General features: G+C 39.7%; 1 protein-coding gene across 11 annotated transcripts in view; it reads left to right on the top strand.

The window, feature by feature from the left end:
• The window catches only part of LOC122051173 (methionine aminopeptidase 1A-like), a 74466-nt gene that overhangs the window by 37185 nt on the left and 24689 nt on the right, over positions 1-12592 (top strand). The window contains exon 9 of one of the 11 annotated variants that reach the window (XR_006131389.1): positions 10314-10431. The exons of the other annotated variants lie outside the window; for them this stretch is intronic. The gene's annotated coding sequence lies outside the window, so the exon portion shown is untranslated. Of the gene's footprint in view, positions 1-10313; positions 10432-12592 lie in introns of those variants that run through there. 11 annotated transcript variants of the gene reach the window in all.

The following is a 12592-nucleotide window of genomic DNA, read 5'->3' as shown; positions in this document are numbered from 1 at the left end:
AATCTCTTTTCTCATCTTCTAAACTAAGCTTCTATTCTGAACTTATTACTTGCATATCTAAACCTCAAACTCAGATTTAACGTAAGCAAATTATCTAAACCTCATGATCAGATTAAACATAAGCAAATTATCTAAACCTCATGTTCAGATTAAAGAACCTCAAATCTGTATACTCGAATGAAAGTAGCATATCTAAATTACTTACATATTTCTTACCTGTTAAATTCATTACATCAATTCAAATCATCTTTAGTCTTAACACATGATACTCACCAAATCTATACTTGAATTTGTAGGTTTTGCTACCACATCCATGATCAACTCAAGAGAATCCAAACATCAACAATTAGCTTCACGGAACTTAAACTAGCTTCAAAGGAACTAACAAATAAAAATCTAACTCATGCATAGGGAAGTAAAAGATGGATCATATACATTGGAGAAATACTCTTTTCAGTTAGTAACAGTACATCAATTCAGATTAGGGTAGCAGTGGATAACCTAAACCACAGCAAATATTAAACTCTGTCCGAAACTTTTGGAACCACCAGGAGGAAACAAAACACTCACTAACCAGCCAAATCCATTAAGCAAAAATAGCAGTAACACCTCCAACTGAACCTCATCTACTCATGGCATTAAGAAGCACAAAGGAGAAACAGAACTTCATCGTTCCAATTTGAAACCAACCAGTGATTGCAAACAATAAGAATCAAAGCTTCACAGTTCAAATCGCATAACCTCAACAATCACCAAATTAAACTTGCTGAAAACTTAAAACATAAACCTCTACAAAACTGATTCGCAACTTGAACTTCTATATATTGCTCTACTAAAAATATAGCAGTCCTAAAGAACCATTGCTAATACATGGCAGAAACAAGAAATCCCAAAACCGTATGCTAAATGTAAGGGCTGTCCTGGCTTGACAAAAAGATTAGCAACAAAATAAATATAACTCTTAAGGCATACTGTGAGATAAAAATAGCTTATCAATTCACCTACGAACAAACCCTAGGGTTTCATGCAAAGCTTCGGGAACAAGGAGAGGAACAAGGAATAGACTCGGAACTATCCTACTGCAGGTGAGTAGCGACTTACCTTGGGTTTCTTGGACTTACAACCGCGAAGGAGAAACCTTCTAATGCTTCTAGGGTTCGGTTAACTTGAAATCTTTGGCGACTCCTTGCGTCCACAGCTTCCCTTCGACGAGAGGATCCCGAAATGGTGAAGAACTCTCGACGTTAGCCCCCTCGCCGGCCGCCGGAGGTGAAAACCCTAGCTCCGGCTTGCCGCTGCGGTTTCGCCCAAGAAGAAGCACCGCGCACGCGAGAGAAAAAAGAAAAAGGAGAAGGGAAAAGCTAGGTCACGGGTAATCGATCAAGCCCTAAGTTCTCCTCTTTTATAACTCAATATTCTGTTAACTTCTTTAAATAATTTTGCTACCTTTTCTAAACAGATCCATCCGCTGGAACAGTTGGTCAGCCAGGTTTGGACCAAATCAAAGGTCTGGGTTTCGAATCCCTCCGCCGCGCACCTTTTTCCCAATTTATTTTAAATGTTCTAACTTCTGCTTAAATGGAATTTTTCTCCTCCTTTAATAAGAAACGATTGTTGGATCAGTTGGTTGGTTGCATTCGCCTTAAGGCGCAGCTCGTGGGTTCGAATCCCGGCTGCAACATATTTTCTTCCTATTATTTCTCGCTATTAACTTCTATTACTTAAATAAAATTCTTCCTTCATTTGATTAAGTAACAACTGCTAGCCCAGTTGGTTAGTTGGGTTTTGCTCGGGTCAAGGGTTGCCGGTTCGATCCTCGGCTTAGATATTTTTTTGTCACAACTTCTTTCTTTTGGTAAAAATACCAAACAACCTCCAAAAATTCCATAAAAATACTCTAAAAATTTCTAAAAATCTCTAGAATATTTCTATAGCATTTCTAAATATTTTTAAGAACTTTTAAAACTCTTAATGAGGAAAATTGGGTCGTTACAGTAGCTAGATGTTTAGTCTGTCAGCAGGTGAAGGCTGAGCACCAGAGACCTGCCGGATTACTTCAGAGGATTCCGATCCCAGAGTAAAAATGGGAGCACATCACTATGGATTTTGTGGTGGGATGGCCTAGGATACGACGAGGCCATGACACGATTTGGGTAATCATTGATCGATTAATCAAATCTGCACACTTCTTAGCAATCCGGAAGACCGATTCTCTGGATTGATTGGCAGAGCTATATTGTCGAGAGATCATCAGATTGCAGGCCTTAGGCACACAACTCTGTTTTAGTACAACATTCCATCCGCAGATAGATGGACAGTCAGAGCGGACTATCCAGACATTAAAAGACTTACTGAGGTCTTGCGTTTTGGATTTCGGAGGGAGCTGGGAGGATCACCTGCCATTGGTAGAGTTCGCCTACAACAATAGCTATCATTCGGCTATCTAGATGACACCGTTTAAAGCGCTGTATGGTAGACCTTATCGGACACCGACCCTCTGGGAGGAGGTTGGGGAGGCCCTACTGCTAGAACCGCAGAGAGCTTAGCAAGAGGCAGAGTTGGTCCGCACTATTAGACGGAGGATGTCCGAGGTGCAGGACCGCCAGAAGAGTCATGCTGATTGGAGACGTAGACCCCTGGAGTTCTCTACTGGCGACCATATATTTCTGAGAGTCTTACCCACAAAAGGGGTGAAGAGATTTGGCCTCCAAGGTAAGCTAGCTCCACGATACATTGAGTCTTTCTAGATCTTGGAGAGGATTGGAGCGGTAGCTTACCGTCTGACACTACCACTAGCTCTGGCAGACATTCACGATGTATTCCATGTGTCTATGCTGAGGAGATATGTAGCCGATCCAGCACATGTTTTGTCAGATATATCAGTTTCCATTCAGTCTGACATTACCTACGAGGAGGTTCCGATACGGATTCTGGACCACAAAGAGTGTCAGTTATAGAACAAGACTATCCGACTGGTTAAAGTCGGATGGTAGTATCATGCTGACAAGGAGGCTACTTGGGAATTCGAGGATACGATCTGAGCTCGATACCCCCATCTTTTTACCTGAGGTATGTGGGTTAATTTTTGTTCAACATTTATATTATCTATTTATTGTTAGTACTTGCTGATGGTAATAATGAAAATTTAGGGAGCAATTTTTTATTAGTGGGAGAGAATGTAAAATACCGAAAAAGGGTGAATAACTGTCACGCCTCGAGGGAGTCCCTGTGCGAAGAAAATTTCGGCAGCACCTCCCCTGTACGACTGACAATCTGAAGCATTTCTACAGACACAATATACATCAGCCACATGCGGCTGGAATATATACACAACCACATAGTTTATATCATCAGCCCACTCAGCTGGAACAAAATATACAACAACCATGCAGTTATATATATATTTTTCAGCCCACTTGGCTGTACTAAAACCAAAACACAGCAGAAAAATGATAGAAAACCAAAATACATGACTGCTAGCCGGCTAGGCTTACACCACACTACAAAACACCACTCCGGAAACAAAACCGAAACAAAAGCTAGATACATAGATACCAAAATACAAACGGACAACAGCGAAGATAGGTCTTCTGATGTGACACGGGGACCAGCAGACATGATACTCCAAGCGACTCCATAAACAACCTGGTACCTGAAAAAGATAGTGTCCACGGGGGTGAGTTCAACAACTCAGTGAATACCAATAGACATGCCTAGTAAGATATATCTAACATCAATAAACATGGAATACAACTTCCTAATCATATATAGGAAGAATCTGGCGAAAGTGGTAACGAGGAAGTCAGACTCACCGGAACTCTATCCGTAAGCAAAGGGATCGTCAAACCGAGGTGTCATAAATCACATGATGTCGGCGTATCAAACCAATCTGACGAATAAATGCAGAATCATAGCAATAAATGCATCAACGTATGATGCCATGGCGTGGTCACTCCGCGGCGACGACCATCTCACTGATGGTGAAACCGAGTGGGTAGTGACAACCGTGCACTCTGCCGTCACTACCCATGATGGCCGAGTGGACGGGATCTGTCGGAGTACACACATACTCCTACCCTAAATCATAAATGGGGGCTGATGCTCTCGTCTCCCGGACACCACGAGCGGGAGGGATCCCGACGTCTATCACGTCGCACTACCCGTGGCGGACCAACGGAGCACGAGCGAGCAAAAGCGGCGTCTTTACCAGGCGTCGTCTACCCGTGGCGGACCAATGCCGAGCGATGATCGGCGATGTGCTCAACAATAATGGAGCAGACTATCACGCAGCATGCAATCATGCGAATGATGCATGACACTAAGCATGCCAATATCCTAAACCAATCCACATATATATAAAAATGGGTACTCTAGTACCAATAAGTCAAATCCACAGATCTAAGGTATACAGGTCCTCTATGGTATAACAACCTAGGTACTGAACATATCCACCTCCATAAAATATGTACCAACAATATACATGGATCAAGCAAAAGGGTCTAGGTATACAGATCAGATAATAAAACTCCAGAATCTAGTCCTAAATTCAGAAAGACATGGTATGTCACTTACTCTAGGAACTAAGGTACTCATGGAAATAATCACGAGGTATAAACATGGATACCTAATAAGCGACAAAACAGAACATGCTATAGGTATCAAACCGTGACATACCAAAGGCAAACATGATCATTGCTTGTAGCTATAAAATACTATGCATATCAAATTGACAATATCATAAAAGATAAGTCAAGAGGTACTCGCCTTCAATAGGAAAGATCATATCCGGTCCAAATCTGACGTCGAGATATCGTCTCGCGTCAAGGTCCTGTGTCAATCAATATATATTTTTATTTAGCTAACAATCATAAGAATTTAAATAACTAAATAAAATCCACAAGACTAAATTAGGGAAAACCCTAATCCGCACAATCTAAATCAATACACCCTAATTAAATCTCATGGTCAATTAGGGTTAGTTACCTTAACCCCAAACAAACCACTAGATAACAATCCAAAGACCTAAATCCAATTACACCTAAATCTAAAACATGATCAACCACATGTTCCATTCTAAATTCATAGACCACATCAATTACAAAAGGTATTAAGATTCCTACATCATACCTCAAGTTCACAGCCGATAGGGTTACTAGTTGGAGTGCTGCTGGCAAAGAAACACTACTGAAATTTACCTCTCTGCCCTGATCAAACATGTTGTCCACCAACCGAATATCCCTAAAATAGCAATCCACTTAATCCAATTCATCAAACCAGGATTAGTTCCATTAACCCTAAATTATTCCACAACTAGAATAAGATCTAGTTCGTACTCGGAGTTACCTCCACAACTTACCAAATTTCCGAAGTTATCAACCCTCGATTGAAGGAATCTCTGCTGGATAATGTGGCCGAAACAACCTGACATTGTTGTCCTCCAACCTAAAATACCTCAGATCAGTACAGAGCAAATATCTGACACATACCCAAGTATAAATCTAAGGGATACCATCTCCAAGTGGACCAAGGAAGACAAAGCCGACGGTGGATCGTTGGCTAGGGCTCGGAATGTGCAGAGGTGCAGCGGGTCGTGAGCATAGGGAGGAGAGGGAGTCGGGAGTCAGCCTGGCCTAGGGCAGAGGAAGCCGCGACACTGTGATTTGCGACGCCGTCGGGTGGAGAAGTCACGATCGGGAAGATGGCTAGGGCTCAGTCAGCGCCGGGCAGAAGAGAAAGAGGAAAGGTTTTGGTGTCGCGAGAGACTAGGGCACGGTGGCGTCGTCGGGCAGAGACAAGAGGGAGGAGGACAGCGCTAGGGCAGAGAAGCGGCTCGGTCGGCGGTGGCTCGTGCTCGCCGGCGCTTGGGCAAGGACAGAGGAGAAGGAAACCGCCGTCACTAGGAGGTTAGGGCACGGGCACACGAAGGACTCGGCGGGGAAGGAAGGCTCGGCCGCGCAGGTTTCGGCGAGGAAAAGAATTAAAAAAAATAAAGAAAAGAAAATATAAAAGTGATTAAGAAATTAAACATTTTCTCGCTTAAATGGGTAGCCCAAACAGGCTTTCCCGGGCCCCGTTTTTATCCCCGTTAACTCGTCCATACGAGCTCCGAAAAATTTCTGAAAAATTTCCAAAAATTCTAGAAAATTTCCTTATTATTATCTACCATTTTCCGGTATTTTAAAATAACCATAAGGAAGTTTTTTAGGAATTTTTAGAAATTTTCTAGGAATTAATCGGAGCTCGTATGATGAGTTTAAGAGTATAAATTATTGGGCCAGGGGAAGCCTGTTTAAGCTACCCCATTTAAATGAGGAAATGTTTGATTTTTCTTATTATTTCTTTTTCTTTTCTTTTCTCTCTCCTTCATTTCTCACGCCGTGCCCTAAGCCCTCGCGACGCCGGTCGACCGTCTCCTTCTCTTCCCCAACCGACGCGTCGCCGTTGCCGCCGCTCGCAATGCCTCTTCTTCCCCCCATACAAAAGCAGTGGCCAAGGAGATGATTCCTTTCTCTATCCAACACAGCCTCCTCTTCTCTTCCACAACCCGATTCCCTTTCAATATTTCCTCTTCCGATTCTGTCACCGTCACCCTAGATCGCTGATCGTCGCCTACTGTCGTCACGTCTCCCCTATTGATGGTGGCTGCTATCTTCCCTTCCTATCCACGGGCACCAATCGAGCACGCGAGCCGGCGAGAGGGGTAGGTATCCCGAGCTCTAGTTTTCCAAACGTCGTCGCCTTGTTGCCCGATCACCGACCGCTAGCATCTTAGGTGCCTAATCGCCCAGTATCGCCGACGCTCGATCGCTTAGTACCACCTAGTATCGGCTGATTGCCACCCCTCTGCCCTAGTTCACCACCACCAGCAAACCTTATTGGATTTTGGTGAGTATGAAGGATTGAGATTCGGGGTAAATCAGTTTCGAATTGTTAGTTATGGGATATGATGTTAACTGAGATGGATGTTCTTGGTGGTAGTTTGTTTACAGTGTCGACAATAAATTTTTTGGCAGCAACAACATCCGGTTCGCATTTCCCGGTAGCCATTTCTCTTGGCAGTGGGTTAACAGGAAAGGCATTGTAGTAAGGTGAGTTGTGGGAATCTCATCCTTATTTTAGTTCAATCCGTCTTGAGGTAAATACATTAAATTAAGTATGAATTGGATTACATGGTTAGAGAATAGATTCATATTTGAGTGAGTTTAGGTTGATTTATGTATAGATCTAAATCTAATTGAATAGTGGAATGGTTAAAATTAATGGAGCCAACCTTAGTTGATCGATGGATTAGATTTAGTTGGGGATTTGATTTAGCTAATTAATTTATATGTAATTAGCTAAATCTGTATATCATGTATTACAAGACTTTGATTCGAGACGGCGTCTCAACGTGGGATCTTTTGGATACGATCTCCACTTTTTGAGGCAGATACCTTGACTTATGTTTTAGATATTGTCATTTGATATGCATAGTAAATTTTAACGAGTAGTAATAATTATGTATATATCTGCATTAGTATGTCATTGCTGGATTCCTTCAGCATGTTTATTTATTACCTGTTTTACATCCATTATCCTCTTGATTATTTATGCTCATAGAGATAGTGACATACCATGCCGTATGATATACCGGACTAGACATTTACTATCTGACACGTCTACCTAGATCTTCTTATTTGATCCGTTTATTCTGGTACATGTTTTATGGAGGTAGATATGGTCAGGATTTTCATGCTTAGTGTCATGCATCATCTCGCATGATTTTATATTAAGCGATTGTCGGCTCCATTATTGTTGAGCACATCGCTAGTTATATGAATCTGCACACACAACCACTCATGGATTAGTGATTTTTATTCAGGCAGGGTGTGTTGCAGCAGGTTGCTCTGTCATTGCTCCACTGGTCCACTCATGGATAGCGTGACGTAGCGTGGTAGTAGGACATGGATCCCTCTTGACATTGAGATAGGAGATGAGAGCATTGAGCTCTCCCACTCTGATTTGGAGTAGGAGGATAGGTGTACTCCGATAGCATTCTGTCCACTCGGTCACTCAGGAGCAGTGATGGCAGCGTGCGCAGTTGTCATAGCCTTACCCATTTGGTCTCACCATCGTGTGTGAGATGGCTGACTGACGTCAGGGGTGACCATGTCATATTGCATCATTTGCATTGATTTCATTTATTGCTTGTGTTTGTTGTACTTTGTTTGGTACATATTTGGTGGATGCATATGATTGACATGCATACAGGAGAGATAATATTTTCGGTCTGACGACCTTATTATCCTGATAGGAGGTCCTGGTGAGTATAGCTTCTCTCATTTCCTTTAATTTTTCATTATTATTCCAAGAGTCTGTACGCATAATTGTTACTATTGGTTATTTCCTACTATGTATGTCTGCTTGGTATCCGCTGAGTGTTGGATTCACCCGTTGATTTATTACCATTTCAAGTTGAAGATGTTAGGAGGTTCCAGTCGCTAGTCCCCACCCTGAGTCGTGACGGTTTTCTACCTTTGGACTTTTGGTTTCCTTGTTATGTTTTTATATACTTATGATGTATAACTGTACTCATGGATTTTTATCGAATTTTGGTCTACTGCCTTTGTTTTTCGCTGCGTTGGATTTTTTTTTTTGTTGTGGGTTTAAGTTTTCCGTCATTTTTAGTGGAGTAGGTTTTATTTAAATAAACTGTGTAGTTGTGTCAGCCAGATACTGAGTTAATATAAACTGCGCGGATTATTAGTTATTTTTATTATATATGTTCTGGTCGTGTTGGTCGAGATTTGTGAGCCCTGAGGGTTTTGTAGATAAGATTCAGATTGTCACCCGTACAGGGGAGATGTTGCCGAAATTTCCTCTGACAGGGACTCCCCCGGGGCATGACATGATGGACACTGAGGATGATCATGAGATCTTCACAAACTTAATAGAGTCACCGAGAGGTATTTGTAAAGAGTTGTTGAGCCTTTGTCCAAACATCTTTACAGGTTTTGTGAGTGCGGAAGACATCCTTAAGAGATGGATGGATGGTGGCTCGGATAATGCAACACAACTGGGCGTCAACCTTTTTCCTCAGAGGACGATCGACGACTTGGACATCCTCTTCGGTTTGAGAGAGATGTGTCTCATAACCCTGTCCAACAAAGCCAAAGCTTAATGTGAGAGGCCCAAGAAGAGTAGTTCTTACCATCCAACTGCTCGAAGGAGAGTGGTGTAGTGGTGTAGTTGGTAAAGATCGAAATATCCATCTATGGAGTGCTAGAAGTAGCCATGGATCAGCTTGGTGAAAGAGGGCAGCAACCCGACTCTTCGGCGACGTCGCAACACCTCGGAGACAAGCACGGAGTTTCTCTCCGTCGTCGGACTGCAGGAGAATTAAGGGTTTGCTACGACACTAGAAAATTTAGGGTTTGCTGCGACGGCGTTGGAAAATTTAGGGTTTGCTGCATAGTTGCTAGGAAAATTTAGGGTTTACTGTGGCACAAGGATGTTGCGACGCAAGGATATTCCACGCAGAAGGAAGAGCAGCGACGACTTGTGCTCACGGACGACGCGAGAGGGAGATGCAGGCGATGCGTGAGGGAGAAGCAGTGGCTTGTGCTTGCGGGCGACGTGAGAGGGAATGGCTTTCTCGAGGCCGAGGAGCAGATCCTGGTTGCAGAGGCCGGCGTCGGCGTCAACGTTGACCATGGAGGAAGCGAGCGACGCGAGAGAGAGAAGAGGGATCGGGAGAGATTTTCTCTCGTCCAAGCGCGACTAATGGCGGCAGGAATTATTGGTGGCGGCGGAAAAATTAGGGTTTGACTCTGATACCATGTTAAGAGAAAATCGTGTTAGACACCACGAAGTTATTGACTTATATAGAGAAGGATATACAACATAATTACAATAATACCTCTATTTATTATATTTACAATATTTTAATAGTCTACAACTCTCTTCCATCACCTGATTCAAGTCGAGTATCTGAAATGGAGGTGAATACAAATGTCCAACACAGCTATTTCTGAAGTGTTCTACATGTGATCAATAGGGATATTAGATGTTCATATGGAGTGTGTCTGAGTATTGAGGTTCTACAAAGATACAAAGGGGATAGATGAAGAGTCCAAATATCATGGCTTATTATCTATCTACATAATGAATGGATGACACACCAGAGATATGGCACTTTACACAGATCGTTTTTATATCTAGACAAAGTTATTTATTCTATGTTCCAGAGTTTTCTTTCCTGTCAACATAATATCTAATAACACTTATTAAATACTTATATTATTGTGTACCTTTTATCTTACTATATCTTTTAGGATCAACGGAAAGCAGTGGTGATCCTGAATCTAAAGACTGTATCCTTTATCTCTCTCTCAATACTAGTCATCCATTATCAGTGGCAATGCTATGTCAGTGTGTACCTTGATAAAAATGTTTGTAAATCTTCAACTTCACCACCAAGCTCTATTATGAGATTGATAAACAGTGTCATATCTTCTATTAGTAATCTTAATTAGAGTTTTTCTTTGCTTGATCTTGTCCATTCTGACATTCGAGATCTCAATCATGATTCCACTAATATTGGTTTTCCTTATTTTAGAAATTTCATTGATAATTACTAAAAAAATGAACAAGTCTACTTAAAGCTCGTCCACAGATTTTTGATGTATATAGAGACATTTTGAAATAGAGATAAAGCTTCCTCTTCTATTTAAATCTTGTGCATTGATAAATATATTTGGAGTACGTTTGGTTCAAGTTATCATGTATAACCTTGATTATATGATTATCAGGTAATCACATAACCAAGGTTATGGAATATAAAACATAACTAAATGTTGTTTGGTTCAATTTAGATAATGCAACAAAAAACATGTTTGTTTGAAGGTTTTAATGAATAACCTAGTTTAGTATTTTACTAGATTACCCTTAATTACAAAACCAACTATATATAATAATAATAATAATAATAATATTATTATTATTATTATTATTATTATTATTATTTAAACTCTATTCTATTTTACTATATTTTCACGTTTTTTTTATTTTTATATATATTTTTATTTTTTATTTTGTTTTTTTTATGTTTTTTAATTTTTAATTTTTTAAGTTTTTTTTTTACTTTTTTATTTTTAGGGGTTTTTACATTTTTCTATTTTTTTTAATGTTTTAATGCTTTTAACATTTTTTATTATTTTTTACTTTTTTTTTTTCTATTTTTAATGTTTTTTTGTATTTTTTTAAATTTTTTAATGTTTTTCCTAATTTTTTTATGTTTTTTTTGTATTTTTAAAATTTTTTAATGTTTTTTCTATTTTTTTATTTTTTAAAGTTTTTTTACCATTTTTTATTTTTTATTATTTTTTAATGATTTTTTATTTTTTTAAAAATATTTTTATGTTTTTTTTATTTTTTATATTTCTCATTTTTTTTCTTTACATGTTACTTTTTTTTCACATTTTTCTTTTATCTGAAGGTATTTTGGGTAAAAAAATTCGATAACCCCGGAATTAAGAAAAATCTCAGTTTTATGAGGTTTTCCGATTCCTGGTTGCATGTCCCTTTTGCTGACGTGTGGGGCATGGAACATTACTCGGGAATCATTGATTACCTAAATCAAATAGGATTTTTGTAGATAATTTTGGATGGATAACCAAGATTATCAAGGATAATCCCCACCAAACACACACTTGAATATATGCCAACTTTCTTTCATGATCTTGTGCTTCCCAAGGATCGTCCACTATATTTGATACCTCTCAACAAACATGATCATCAAATGGAGCATTCGTCAACTTCTAAAGTTGCATACATTAATATTTTTTATGTATGTGCTCAAAACTTTTGAGAGATGCTATTTCTGCCTCATCTTATTCATCCGGTTCTCCTTTTGTAATTAATGGAAAAACTATATTTTTCCTATATTTACTCATGAGTTTTCTTTGCATTTACCATAGTGAATCTTTTGTTGATTATGTTCATGCTCTTTGCTGTATTTTATCTGAGTATTCAGGAATTCAAAGATTATCCTTGCTATGATTTCAATGTATTATTTTTCTTATACCTCCTCAAGTGCCGTATTATTTGAGACTGCTATTTTATGGGCTCTTCCTAATTGTTGTCTCCAACTATATTACTTATTCCACTAGCTACCTTGAGCACCACTAAAGTTGTCCACTAGCTCCCCTCTGCAATAAATGCATTGTCCACATAGCAAATGCCATTAGATCTCAGCCTCCATTGGCTTCTTTATCTCCAGACCATATACCACTACTATTTCTATCATTAGACAGATTTACTTACTGTTATTAAATCAAGTTACGAGAAAGGATGATTGTAGCTCCACTACACATTCTTTTTTCTTTCATATCGAATGCAGTTTTTTTCTCAGTGAAGCAGTCTATCGCTAAGTAGTAGTTCTTTGGTCAGATCCTTGATCGTGATTAGGAGTCCTTCCTAATTGAGTTCACAAAAGGCAGTCCCAAGTATACCATAAACAGAGCCCAGAAAGGACAGAATGAAAGTTGTATATACTTTCTTTTGAAGCCACAAAGGAAATCCCTTGATTTCACTTAAGTTTCAGTCATGTGAA

This window comes from Zingiber officinale, chromosome 3A (genome assembly GCF_018446385.1).
Source record: "Zingiber officinale cultivar Zhangliang chromosome 3A, Zo_v1.1, whole genome shotgun sequence".
NCBI lineage: Eukaryota > Viridiplantae > Streptophyta > Magnoliopsida > Zingiberales > Zingiberaceae > Zingiber > Zingiber officinale.
The sequence above is the reverse complement of the archived record's forward strand: the minus strand, read 5'-3'. Positions and strand labels throughout refer to the sequence as shown.